This window comes from Mustela lutreola, chromosome 8 (genome assembly GCF_030435805.1).
Source record: "Mustela lutreola isolate mMusLut2 chromosome 8, mMusLut2.pri, whole genome shotgun sequence".
Classification (NCBI taxonomy): domain Eukaryota; kingdom Metazoa; phylum Chordata; class Mammalia; order Carnivora; family Mustelidae; genus Mustela; species Mustela lutreola.
The window spans coordinates 115,377,037-115,390,185 of NC_081297.1; the positions used below are offsets into that span (position 1 = coordinate 115,377,037).

At 39.3% G+C, this 13,149-nt stretch overlaps 1 protein-coding gene across 3 annotated transcripts in view; it reads left to right on the plus strand.

The window, feature by feature from the left end:
• TMTC2 (transmembrane O-mannosyltransferase targeting cadherins 2) overlaps positions 1-13,149 on the plus strand; it is a 437,325-nt gene that overhangs the window by 166,913 nt on the left and 257,263 nt on the right. The window lies entirely within an intron of this gene.

The following is a 13,149-nucleotide window of genomic DNA, read 5'->3' on the forward strand; positions in this document are numbered from 1 at the left end:
TCTGTCTTCTAGTATAAGGTGTGAACTTGACCACTGTTTGCAAAACTCGGTCATGTTTTAGGACAGCTCCTCTTTCCTTTTGGACACTTATGTGAGGAGCTATGGTTTTGGATACTTACCCTGATCAGGAATGCTGTCGAGTTTACTAGTTTTGGTGACTTTTCCTCCTGCCCCCTGCCCTCAATTCTCAATTTTTTAAAAAAATCAAACTGGGAAGGAATTGAAGTGAAAGGAAAAAAATTGAGGGAAATAGAAACATTTATTATTACTATTACTTTTAAATGACTATTTTTTTCCACTTACTAGGCAGGGTGATTACTGCTATACTTCTGTGAGGAAGCATAACCCTTTCAGTTGGAACTTAAGTATCCAGTGGTTAATGAAGTTCTTCTGTGATTTCAATTATATGCTGAAACTGTAAAAGCAAACTCTGGTTGGGTCGAGTTTGATGCCTAAAAACGATGCAGTTTGAAAGGCAAACTTAATTTCAAATCCATTTTAACTATTTGTTCAGGAAAATTTAGGGAGAGAAATCTTATTTTTGTTTTTGTTTTGGTTTTAAAACCGTATCAACAACAACAGTAAACTTTCTTGATTTTCTGGAAATAGTAGATAGAATACATATAAATCATGGTCCTTGTCCCTGGGAGAGAAAGGTCTAGTTGAGGACATAGACGCTCTGTGTTTCAGGACCTCACATTGATAACCTGTGAAACATTGTGGTTCAACATTCTACAGAATTTCCACTTTACTGTCTCATCAATTAGGAAATTATTTTGGTATATCAACTCAGGACTTGCGTTTATGATCTTCTGGAGTTCCTTTCTAAGAAATTTTCAGTTCTCTAAGCGTATTTCAAGGACAGAGTTGCTGATAGAGATCCTTCTTATACCTGTGCCCCATACAGTATTTGGGACATAGCTGTAATAAGAAATTATCTTTGTTTATCCGATATTAAAATGTAACCAAGCGTCCTGCTTAAGAAAATGAGAAACGTCACCCGCAAAGGAACTAGCCATGGAGAGTGAAGTCCCCCCCCCCCCCCCCCCCCCCCGCCCCACGCCATGGGAAAGGACTTAACACTTTGAAGATTCAGTGTCCTGAGAAGTTTCCAAATGGAAACTTGCCTAGACTGTCTGGCAGCCACTGCATGTGGGCAAGGGAAGTAGTCGGGGCAGCAAAAACACTTCATCTGGGAGTTGGTATCTCAAGCGCACTCTTTGTTTCATTCTCAGGTTTTGGGTCAGTGAGCTTAGTGAGAACGTTTTGGTAACAGATTGTATAGATTTTCAAGGGACTATAGAGATCATCTATGGCATTCCCCTTATTTCCAGCTAAGGTGTAGAGACCAGAGATGTGAAAGTCACCCAGAAAATGGGAGAATCACTAGAACTAAAATACATATTTGTGTGTGTCTAGCGATGATTTTACTATATTGTAAAGGTGTGAAGATGAATGAACAGATGTAATGTCAGATGACTTCCTTAGAATGGAATCAAATATTAACTCACACTGGCGGAGTAACCTTGGGCTAGTTCAATGACCTGCTTCTTTATCTGGAAATGGAGATCATGAGTGTTCTTTCTTAGAGATGTTGTGAAGATTATATGAAATTGTGGGGTGTCCAGTGTGAGCTGGGTGCCCGGTGTTTGGAAGGCACCTGATGTGTATTAGTTGAGAGAAAGAAGAATATTAATGGAAGTTATAGTTCTTTATTTTAAGGAAGAGAAGGCCAAAAGATAAACTGCTGTTTGATTTAAACATACAGTCCTTTCGAAAGCATATGAATTAGGAATCGACCAAAGCTGAAGCATGAATATTTAAGCAAAAACTTTCATTTAGAATTTTATGTCTATGGGGCTTGTAAACACTAGCACAGATTACATATGGAAGTTATAGAAAATTCCATATTCTGTCTTTATAATATATAGATTTCTATGCCTGGGGTGAGTTAGAAGAGACTCCGAAGGAAGTGAATTAAAAGACTTTAGAAGGTCCTTTTCAACCTTAAAAGAATAAATCATCTTAAATATCTTACCAATTAACTCCGGATCATGGTTTGCCAGATGAAATAAACTTCCCTGCCCTATTAAAACACAGTTTTTATATAAACAGAAAACTCCAATGCACAAATGTTTAACTCTATTATGCAAAGCAGTGAACTAGCCAAGTACTCAAATCCCAAAATGGCGGTCCTCTTAAAGCTGGAAATTATTAAGACCAGAGGGGCAAGGCTCTCTGTTTTGATAGTTTCATCAGTAATGTTTTTCTCATAGCAGTAACACTCAGCTTCATTCTTCACAGTGTTGGTTTGAATTCTGTACCTCTTAAAAGATCCTGGCCCCCAAACTCAAATGTGCACCAGGACCAGACAGAAGGGACTGGTAGAAGCAAGATTATGCCCATCTCGGGGATTCCTCTTCATCCTATTATTGCAATAAGAACATACAGGTTTGCGTTTGGGAGAGTTGAAGAGTTCCCTAAGAAGACAGACCTCTGGATTTTTCAGTGACATTTTTTTTTTTTTTAAAGATTTTATTTATTTATTTGACAGACAGAGATCACAAATATGCAGAGAGGCGGTGGGGGTGGGGGAGCAGACTCCCCATTGAGCAGAGATTCCGATGCAGTGCTCGATCCCAGGACCCTGCGATCATGACTTGAGCCGAAGGCAGAGGCTTTAACCCATTGAGCCACCCAGGCGCACTTCAGTGACATTTATTATTACTTACTTTTGGTTACTGATTTAAAGACAAATCCTGTTTGGGCCAGACAAAATCCTTGAGATGGCTGAATTTGGCCAGAATTCTTGGCTGCCATTTTTTTTTTTTTAACTTCTAAGATTGATGCAGATGATGCACATCTTTATATTATTTGAAAGGCTTTTGCATTTCTGCAAAGGAAATATGTAAGTTTTCTATTTCGTGGAAGTATGTGAAAAATAGTAGAGACCTGGCATACTGTAGACATTTTATTTAGTATTTAATAAAAACTTAGAGTCTTTATGTGCTAGCCACTATTCTGAATATGCAAAAAACATAAACACAGTTAACTTATATAATAAGTGCTTATTGAGATAGTATGACTTACAGAATAATATGATTGAATATGACACGAAATAATACAATAATACAGTTATCAGTAGTTAGGGGGGATTTGTAAGAAAACACCAAATATAAAATCTTCAGAAACATTTATGAACAAAATGAATGTTCATAGCCATCTTAAAATGTTTAAATGTTCCTAGTACTTAGCGTCAACATTCTATTTAAGGTGTTTTCTATATTATCTTTGGCATCTAGTGCGCCATCTGGCACGTAGTAGGTACTCAGGATATTATCGAATTCACACTTTTTTCAGATTTGTCTTGGAAAAATATGCGCCTGAAATGTTAAAGTAAAATCCTTTCCTCTTCCCTTTGTGCAATGAGGATTTCATTTCACAGTGGGGTCTGGAGGGTAGAATTGGAAGAAATACATGTCAGAAAAATGTTGAAAAATAAGTTCTTGCCTTTTCATCAAATGATTATTTTAGCCTTTCTTAGATGACTTTCACTTACTTAGTTTTATATGGTCAAAAGTAAGAGAGAGTGGTGAGGAACCCTTGAAACACACTTAAACTAGCCTTGCAAATAAATGCTTGACTTTTATCTGCCCACAAAATTTTTTACAAGTCTCCCATGATCCCAGGAGGTACATGGGTAATAAAATCAGCAAAAGCAACATTTTTCTTACTTACCAAACATCAGTCATTACTTGCCTAGTGGCCATTTTCTGTGCTTATTTAACATCTGTTAACTGTTTTAATGTGGATACATCTTTTTTCCCTTTATTAGCCTCATAATCACTTATTCGGTTACTGGTGGATACAAAAAGGAAACCCGAAAACCAGTGTAACAATTCTAATAATAGCCCAAATTGATTTAGAAAAATGAAGCCCTTCTCGTTTGATCTTTTAAGAATTTCTATGAAGATGACTACCTCTGTTTTGCTAAAGTTGCTTCTAAGATGTACATTATTCAGACAACTTCCTTTTCTTAAAATTAAATTTTGCAGTGCTGTTTCACATAAACAAAATGAAAAGACCATATTATGAGAGAGGAAATGGGAAGCCATTGCCACTTTTGGAAAACGAGTCAACTCTGTCTAGAAATAACTTTCTTATTTTATTTATTTATTTATTTTTAAAGATTTTATTTACTTATTTGACAGACAGAGATCCCAAGTAGGCAGAGAGGGAGGGGGAAGCAGGCTCCTTGCCGAGCAGAGAGCCTGATGCAGAACTTGATTCCAGAATCCTGGAATCATGACCTGAGCCAAAGGCAGAGGCTTTAACCTACTGAGCTACCCAGGTGCCCCTAACTTTTTTATTTTAATGCTAAGCAGGATGTGAGTGGTGGGGTTTGCCTATGGTGATAAAGTTTATCCTGGATGTGACGCATAAGCTTGGTTCTACATCAGGGTGTAGTGATCGAACGCAAACAAATAATCCTGTATTTCCAAACCATTTACAGGGTTTACCTTGAGAATGGCTTCTGAGGATGGGGGCTTATATGCTGTTGAAGGTTTTTGGTTTGTCACTGTTGGAACATTGAAGACACTAAATTTGGTGCTTCTGTACATCTAGTTTGCGGGACTCCCCCTGTATAGAAGGACATGAAAAGGGAGGTACAGCACCTCCAGGTACTAGCACATTGAAGCCACATGTGCTTTTTTATTTGCTTATCTGCTGGGGGATGGCATTGGCAGAATATGTTCTCATTTACAGCTTTGTCCCTTCGCCTTCTAGACTAGGTTGTAGTTTTGCTCAAGATGTGACTCTCATATCGATTGCTCTGAGTGAAATATGACATATTTGCTGTTTCCGATTTTCTTCAATCAACATCTGTGCCACTCTACTTCAAGTAGTGTTCCCGCTTTCTTATGATTTTCTTTTTCTTTGCTTGCCTTACACTTGACTTTGTGAGAATCCAGATATTGCAAGATACTCAGATTCTGATCACAGTATTTTCTAGCATTATTGAAACTGGAGGGCTGACTATTTGTCATGTACTTACAAATGAATTTGGATTTCATCCCAGTAAACTTGTTGTAGCATTTAATATTCATGACCTATAGTACTTTAAAACTTTGAACAGCTGCCAACACTGCTAACCAGATAATACCACAAATAAAAGTTGAGGTTCAAAAATACTTTACAATTCAAAAAGTCAAAGATTAATAAGGTATTTTATTTCTGTAGGTTGGCTTCTCTGCTCAGCTGATTTAAGACGATTCTGTATTTTGGTGACAGTTTAGGTTCAAGCTGAGTGAAATTGGGAAGCTGACTACTCTTGTAAGTTCATGTAATGTTTGAATTAGAGTGTTAATGAAACAGTGATCTAGTCACACATTATCTTTGTTGTTTTTTTAAAGATTCATCTTTGTACAAAACAGTGTGTTAGGTGATATGCGGATTCAAAGACGCAATGACAGAATTCTGCCCGTGAGGGCATTTTAGAGTATGCTAGGAAAGTGAGAGTAGTGCATGTAAATGCAGAACTGAAATTCAGTCTGGAAGGTGGTGAGGTTATAAAGGAAGGCCTTGGGAGAGCTAGGGCAGTCTTGAGGAAGGGGAGGGGGTGTACTTTCTGCTAAGGGGATCAGGGAACATTTTCAGGAACAGAGACAGTTGAGCAAGACCCCGAAGGGTGGTTCAGATAGAGACATTTATAATTGGAGAGGCAAGGGAAAGTGGAGGGTAGAGCATGAGGATTGCCCAGAGGGGAACTCACAGGAAGTTATGGGACCACTGAACAATGGTTTTTTTTTTTAAAGATTTTATTTATTTATTTGACAGAGAGAAATCACAAGTACACTGAGAGGCAAGCAGAGAGAGAGAGAGAAGGAAGCAGGCTCCCTGCTGAGCAGAGAGCCCGATGCGGGACTCGATCCCAGGACCCTGAGATCATGACCCCAACCGAAGGCAGCGGCCCAACCCACTGAGCCACCCAGGCGCCCTGAACAATGGTTTTGACGGATACATAGAATGCATGAATTTATAGAGGAAAATGAGTTAGAAAGGTAGGTTTAGAGAGCTAGTATGTATATTGATGTACAGACCTTTTAAGATATGTTGTGGCCCCAACAATGTTGGGAGACATTGCATGGTTTTTAAATGTTTTTGTGTTTCTACTGGTATGTGGAATGGTATGTGGTATGTTGGAGAAGCTTGACAATGTCCAGGCTAGCTCCGTTTTGCTCCTTGGGAGATTTTCTTCTCTGTTCTTCCCTGGGAACAGACCTGAGAGTGGGACCCTTTGGTGATGAGACTAGACTTAAGAATCAGACTCAGGAGGTTTAGTTCATTCAGTGAGTGTTTCCTGCCAGCATTTGTCTTGTTCTTTAGCATTTTTTAAAAAAGGGGGGGCAGTTATTTTTTGAAGACTAGATTATTTTACTTTTTACTCATAGTATCTAGCATCTTATTATATACTCTTGATGGGAAAAACAGGGAGTCTTTTAGGGCTTTCTCCTGTGTCCGTTCTTCTAGTATTGCTGAACGATGTTCAAATGTTGTTACAGTGAATGGTCACAATTACAAAATGCCTCTTTGTTTTGCATTCCTTCTTATAGGAAGAAAGAAACATTTTTCAAAATGGTCCTTTTTACAATCCAGAATAAAATACTCTATCAGCACTGAATTCCAGCCAGTTAACTCAGTATACCATCAGTGAAAATGACACGCAAATTGGACCTTGTGATGAATAAATAATGAGTCTCACTGAAATCATCTATGCTGTTCTCATAACACTGTCTGGGATCCGTATTACATCACTCGGCTCAATTTTCGATAACCTGCTGCCTCAGAGGAATCAGAGTGACTGACGGGATCTCATGGTTATCTGGTTGCTTGTATTCAGCTCGGTACTGTCAATTTCACAGAAAAACGATGTGGTCTGCACCAATTTCAAATCATCGTCATTGCCCAGAAGTCAGCTTTCTGTCTTAAATACTCGGCACAATGGGAATGCTAATTGAGTGTTGACTTCTCGAATGAAATTTAAGCTATAGAAAGACAGATTCCTGGATGCATTAGAGATTCCTTAAAAGGCATGACTCGGGTAGGAGGTGGGGCAGATGAAACTGAGTGTGAAATCAAATTCATTGATAGTTAAAATAGTTAGGAAATGTTTTAGTACAGTAAGCTTTCAAGGCGTGGTATATTTTATTGTTTACATCAGTTTCATACCTCCTGATCAGTGTTCCTTTATTCAAAGAAGAATGGTAAGAAATCAGACGGGGAGAACAGACATGCCAAAGTGTGCAGTGACGTGGTGCTTGGAAGGTCAACGTGCCCTTGCTCTCAGGATTTGTCTTTACAATTGTGCGGCACCCAGATGGCTCCTGCATGCTCTGCTGGTCTGATTATAACTCTTGCATCAAGTGAAATAGCATGAATTCAGAATTTAATACATGTTTCCTCAATAATTATGGCCTTGATTAGTGAAGCCAGTGTTTCAGTTCCAAAGGACACTTTTTTCTCCACATGTTTATTCATTTAATTTCAGGAGATCAGATGAAATGCAAAGATGATAATCCTTCTCTTTGATATGATGGGGGAATCTACAGGGCCTGCACTTGGTATGTGGTTGTCATTTGGCTTATAATTAATGTAAGATTCAAAGCAAACAGCAGGGACAACGTGAGAAAACTGAAGGACATTTGAAAACAAGTGACTTAGCTTTTAGTAAGAGAAGAAATGAAAAATGTATTTAGATTTTCATTAAAATATTGCTAAACGTAACTATATAGCAAGTACATTTAATAGAGTTCTTGATTAAATGCAGTATTAGCTGTATTTAAAAATACAGTTTGTGTGTTCAAAAATGAAAAAAAGATGAAAAACGTAGTATTTTAATTTAGTGAATTTTGAGTTGTTGTATCTGTTGGTAGTACCAACCTAGCCCTTTGGAGACCATTATGTCAGTTTTTAGTGTGTAAACTCTGTCCGCTCCCCTTCAAAAGTGTTTGCGTGTTTATATGTGTTACATGTCCCATTAGGATAAAGTACATAAACACTGTCTTATATACCGTAGTCAGATTATACCAAGGTTCTACATGAATGATTTGAGTGATTTCCATAACTTTCATGAAATAGCAAACTCCAAATTGCATAGAATTTTTATTTCTCCTTATTTGAAGTCAGGCAAAAACTTGCCAGTTTCCGTGTTCCATGGAGTGTAGTTTCTTCTTAAGATCTCATGACATCGTGTGATAAACAGTTAAGTATATCTAAGAGTATAAGAACAACTGCTGTTTACTCTGAATCACCACTGGGTGTTTGGCTAATCGCCCCATGCATAAGCACAAGGAAGGCTGCCGTGGAAAAGCCAAAGGACTGGAGCCTTAAGATTTAGATTTAAGTCTCCGTGACCTTGGATAAATTGCTGAACATCTTGAACATCAGTGACATGGTCTGTAAAATAGGAATATAATATTTGCCTTGCAGGGTTGTTAGGTATGAATATAGTAAGTGTACACTTTCCTGCTCCATTCCTTTCCTGTAGAAATACCATCATGGTCATCAGCGTTTTACTGTGTTTCCACAACGTTTCAGCGGTAGTGAACTTTTTGTGTGTCATTTTGCTGAGCACTCAATTAGTGTGGTTGTGGCTTTTCTTGTGGGATGCAGGAAGAAATGTCACTCAAGAAATGGAGTGTTTGCGATCGCATTCACCCCTGCTGACAATGTAAAGAATATTGAGGAACAAAACTCTTTTTCAAGGATAATGCTTCTGAACAACAATTTGATCATTTATCTTTTGTTTAATTGATTGAAAACAAGTATGTTGAAGTCATTCCTTAATGTTTCTTCACTGTTAATATCTTCCCACCAGCTCCTACTTTTATAGCCTGGTTTTTTCCCCTTTGGGCTCAGGATGGTGCTGTTGCTTATGTATCTGAAAATGGAGGGGAGTCGGGCTTTCCTGTTCTCCTCCCCCAGCACCCTGTTGCCTGTGTATTTCCTGTAGCCAGGTTTATAGGAAGGAAGATGAGTTCAGTATCAGCAGTAGCTTGCAGCGTTTAAGTCTCATTCTCTCAAGAACAGGGAAGCACTGTTATCACCTAGAGGTGAATGTTAATCTCTTTCTTCCCCCTATTCTTTCCCAAACCTGGCAGGCAATATTGTTGCAGCTGATTCCAGAATCTGTTACAACAAACCTTTTCAGGGAAACACGGAGGCTAGTTTTTTCTTGTTGTTCATTTATTTGCCCACCTTTCTAGCAGAAGTTTTGTTTTTTTAGGAGCAATATGGTTTCTGGCTACCAAAATTTTTTATAAAATACTTTGGATGCCGGGGTGCCTGGATGGCTCAGTGGGTTAGGCTTCTGCCTTGTGCCCATGTCATGATCCTGGGGTCCTGGGCATGGCATCGGGCTCCCTGTTCACCCGGGGGGGGGGGGGGTCTGTTTCTCTCTCTGCCCCCCCCCCGCCCCCCGCTGGCTTGTGCTCTCTCTTGCTCACTCTCATTCCTTCTCCCTTTCTCTCTCTTTCAATTAAATAAATAAAATCTTAAAAAAAAATACTTTGGATGTCATAGTCATATTCATACCAAGTTATTTTTATAGAAACCTAAGTCCTTGTAACTTTGGCTTGCCGGGACAAGTCTGTAATAGGTAAAATTGGATTTGATTTTTAGAAAATTCAGTATTTAAAAATCTGCTCTAACTGACAGAGAATACAGGGGTTGGGTGGGGGATGGTGACTGTTCAAAGATTTTAGGATTCATTTCATCATGGGCTTCCTTTGACTAGTCCAACCTGGGATGACCATTATCTTCTCCTGGGGAGACGGTTTTAAAACAGAGATTGTAGCACAAAACCGGGAGCTACCGAATCAGATTCTTTTGGTCTGTTTCCTTTTTGTCTTTGAGGCATTGACAGGGAGCTGGTGGAGAGGTAGCAGGAAAAAAACTACTTTTTAAAGGCTCTCCCTCTGATTTTGATGAAAAGCTAGGTTTGGGACCCACTGATGTATCCATTGAGAATCTGATACCCACATACGATATTATTAAAATTATCAACTTTTTATAGAAACTTAAGATTTGGGGGCTAGAGAGAGGTATTGGAAACTATATCTACAAGCCATGCCCCCTCTTTTCACGAATGTGTGGCACAGGCTTGGTTGAGAACAGAGCCTCCTCCCCGAGTCTGTCCTTACTGTTCCCTAGGTTCTCTGTGCTGTCAGTCATTCTAAAGTACCTGTTGAAACTGACTTTTTTGTTTGGTTGTTAACCTCCTCCCAGGCCCCTTCTTTTCTGGTCCCTGTCCCCTGCCACACCCCCAACTACCTTCAATCAAGTGCTTATGTACTTGCATGCTGTCATTCTAGGTCTCTAGTTTGAGCTAAGCCTGCATTCAAATGGAATATTTACTTTTGGAGCTACCAGAAACTTAACACAAAGAGACGAAAACCACTGTGTGTTTTTTTCCCCTAATTGGGGGAAATTGCCTTTACTAACAGCACGTTCCTGTTTGAAGTAGGTTACCCTTCAGTAGAGGGATCTTGTCTTGGATGATGTGGAGCCTGAGATTGGTCTGGAAGTAGAGAATTAAACAAATATTGGGGCAGCTCTCTGTGGCTACCCTCTTCCTCTACTCCAAGGCACCGCACACTAACTCAGAAGCAGGGGATGTTTTAGGCAGCAGCAGCAGACAGAGCAGCTGGCTGTGTTGTTATTTACCCTGGTACTTATTCCAGAATTGTGGTGGGATTTTTAAAATGCCACCAGTAGTGTCTTACAGACGTTCAGAGTTTCTTTTGACTAAACAGTGTGAGTTTAGTGTCTCGCTGTTGCGTGGATATTTGAATCGGTGACAACTGCAATGCCAAAAGTGAGGATAACTCCAAAATGAATGTATTTTAGGGATAAAATGGCAAGAAAGGAGAAAATGTAGAGGTGCCAATTGAAAAAATGGGCCGGCTGAGCGACAAAAGGGCTGAATTTAAGTTGTCAAAGCAGCAGCCTAAAGTTTCTGGTTTGGGGACAGGATAATTTGTAGTCTTTGATTCTCCTGCTCTGCGGTATAATCTTCTCCAGGGCTGTGCTGACTTTCATATTGTTCAAAGAGGAAAAGAAATAACCCATTTGAATTCATTAGCTTTCATTTGCATATACACAGAGCTGGTGGTAATAGTGGTAACAACCACCATTTATCAGGGCTTACTGTGTGCTAGCAAAGTGTCTTCCATGCATTATTTTGTTCATTCTATGAGAGTAGGTATTATTAATCTCATTTACAGTTAAGGAAGCTGAGGCTTCTAGAAGTGAAATAATTTTGCCCAAGGAGTCACAGGTAGTATGTAAGTAGAGAAAGAAACTCATTCCAAATGTCTGACTCCAAGGTGGGTGGTCTTCCCATAATACTGTTTCTACACAAGTGTAGCTGAAGTGGACGATCCAAAGAGTGTTATGAAAGAAACAACCATTCTCCTGTTCCTTGGCCCTGGGACCAGTGCTGCTTACTTACAGTAGCTTGAAATACAAATAATCATCTCTTCCATAGGCAACAGTTAGTGTTATGGGTGCTAAAAATACATAGATGGGTAATACATTATCCCAGCCCCTCAGAAGTATAAGGCAAATATGCAATGGTCAGATCACTCTGCACTAAGTGCTAATAGAATTCCATGGAAAGTGCTGGAGAAGCAAATGTGTCTGGCAAATTGATTCAGCCTGGTTAAGGAAGAGCCTGAGAAGGTGGCAGAAAAGTCATGACTTCTAAATAGCTTGGCTCATCTGGGATTTTGTTTTGGTTTTAAAAATTTCTGTAAGGGGACATCTGGGTGGCTCAGTCGGTTAAGCCTCTGCCTTTGGCTCAGGTCATGATCCTGGACTCCTGGGATCTAGTCCCACATCAGGCTCCAGCTCCATGGGGAGTCTGCTTCTCCCTCTGACCCTCGCCATCCTCATGCTCTCTCTCTCTCTCTCTCTCTCTCTCTCAAATAAATAAATAAAATCTTCTGAAAAAATTTTAAAAAATTCTGCAAGTTACATCATTTCATGCTTGTGCATTTCATTTGGATTCGGAGTCAACTTCCAAAATTTGCTAGATGCTTTTTAATTTTTTTTTTTAATTGTCTGATAAGCAGGTACTATGTGTCTTCTAGATAGGAGGTCCTGTTCTAGATGCTGAGGATAAAATAGTGAAGAAAACAGGCAGAACTCCTCCAGTTCTCTTGGAATTCACATTTCTTTTCTAACTTAGCTGTCCCAGTCACCCTGTGAGGTCACTCTTTGTGCTGCATCTTACAAGAAGTTGAATGAGCTCCCCTGAATTGATCAGTATACCATGAGACTGGATTTCAAAGGCAATGCTAAATCTAAATCCAGATCATTTCCAGCGCAAGTCATGGTCTCTGCGTTGAGTTCCCTGAAGGAAAAACTGGTTTATTTATTTAAGGTGTTAGATGAACAGTACTTTGTGTGTGTACGGGTATGTAGTTGGTTTAGAAACCTTGAGACCAAGCACCGGATCCTTTATTTCATTTGCATCCCCTTGTCCCAGAGATCTTGACATTGAGACCTTGGTATTTGGAGTTTGATCCTCAATATCACGTTGGGCGACAGGGCATATCATATATGCCGTAGTTTTGTCCTACGCCGCGCAGATTTAAGAGAGAGATGTTGTACGTGTATATGTCTTTTGAAGTTGAACTGTTTTCGATTTGCTTCTGAAACTCCTATCAACTTCTGCTACCAGCTCTGAAATGCGTGGTGTTTCTCAAAAGCATGCAGAAAAGAATTATTTGGAGTCCGTTTACATTGAAGTATTTGGTTTGGCTCTGAATTTCATATTGTCGCATCATTGCTAATCAACCATATTAACTTATTTATGTCCCCAGGAGAGGCAGTGCATATCTAATGGCATTTAAGGGGAAAGATGAGTCTGCACGATAGAGGTTGTTTTTTAATTCAGATAAAAACTCTTTTTCCTGCAAATTTCATTAAAAATCTAAAACAGTTCAGATTAACCAACAATGTGATGCCAAGGATTCCTGTGTGTCTTAGTGGGTTCTAAGCTGTGTAGGATGTCAGGTCTTGTTTGATGTGGATAGTAAAGACTAGTTTTAGAGTCTGAGCAATTCTCTATTTATGTAAAAAAAA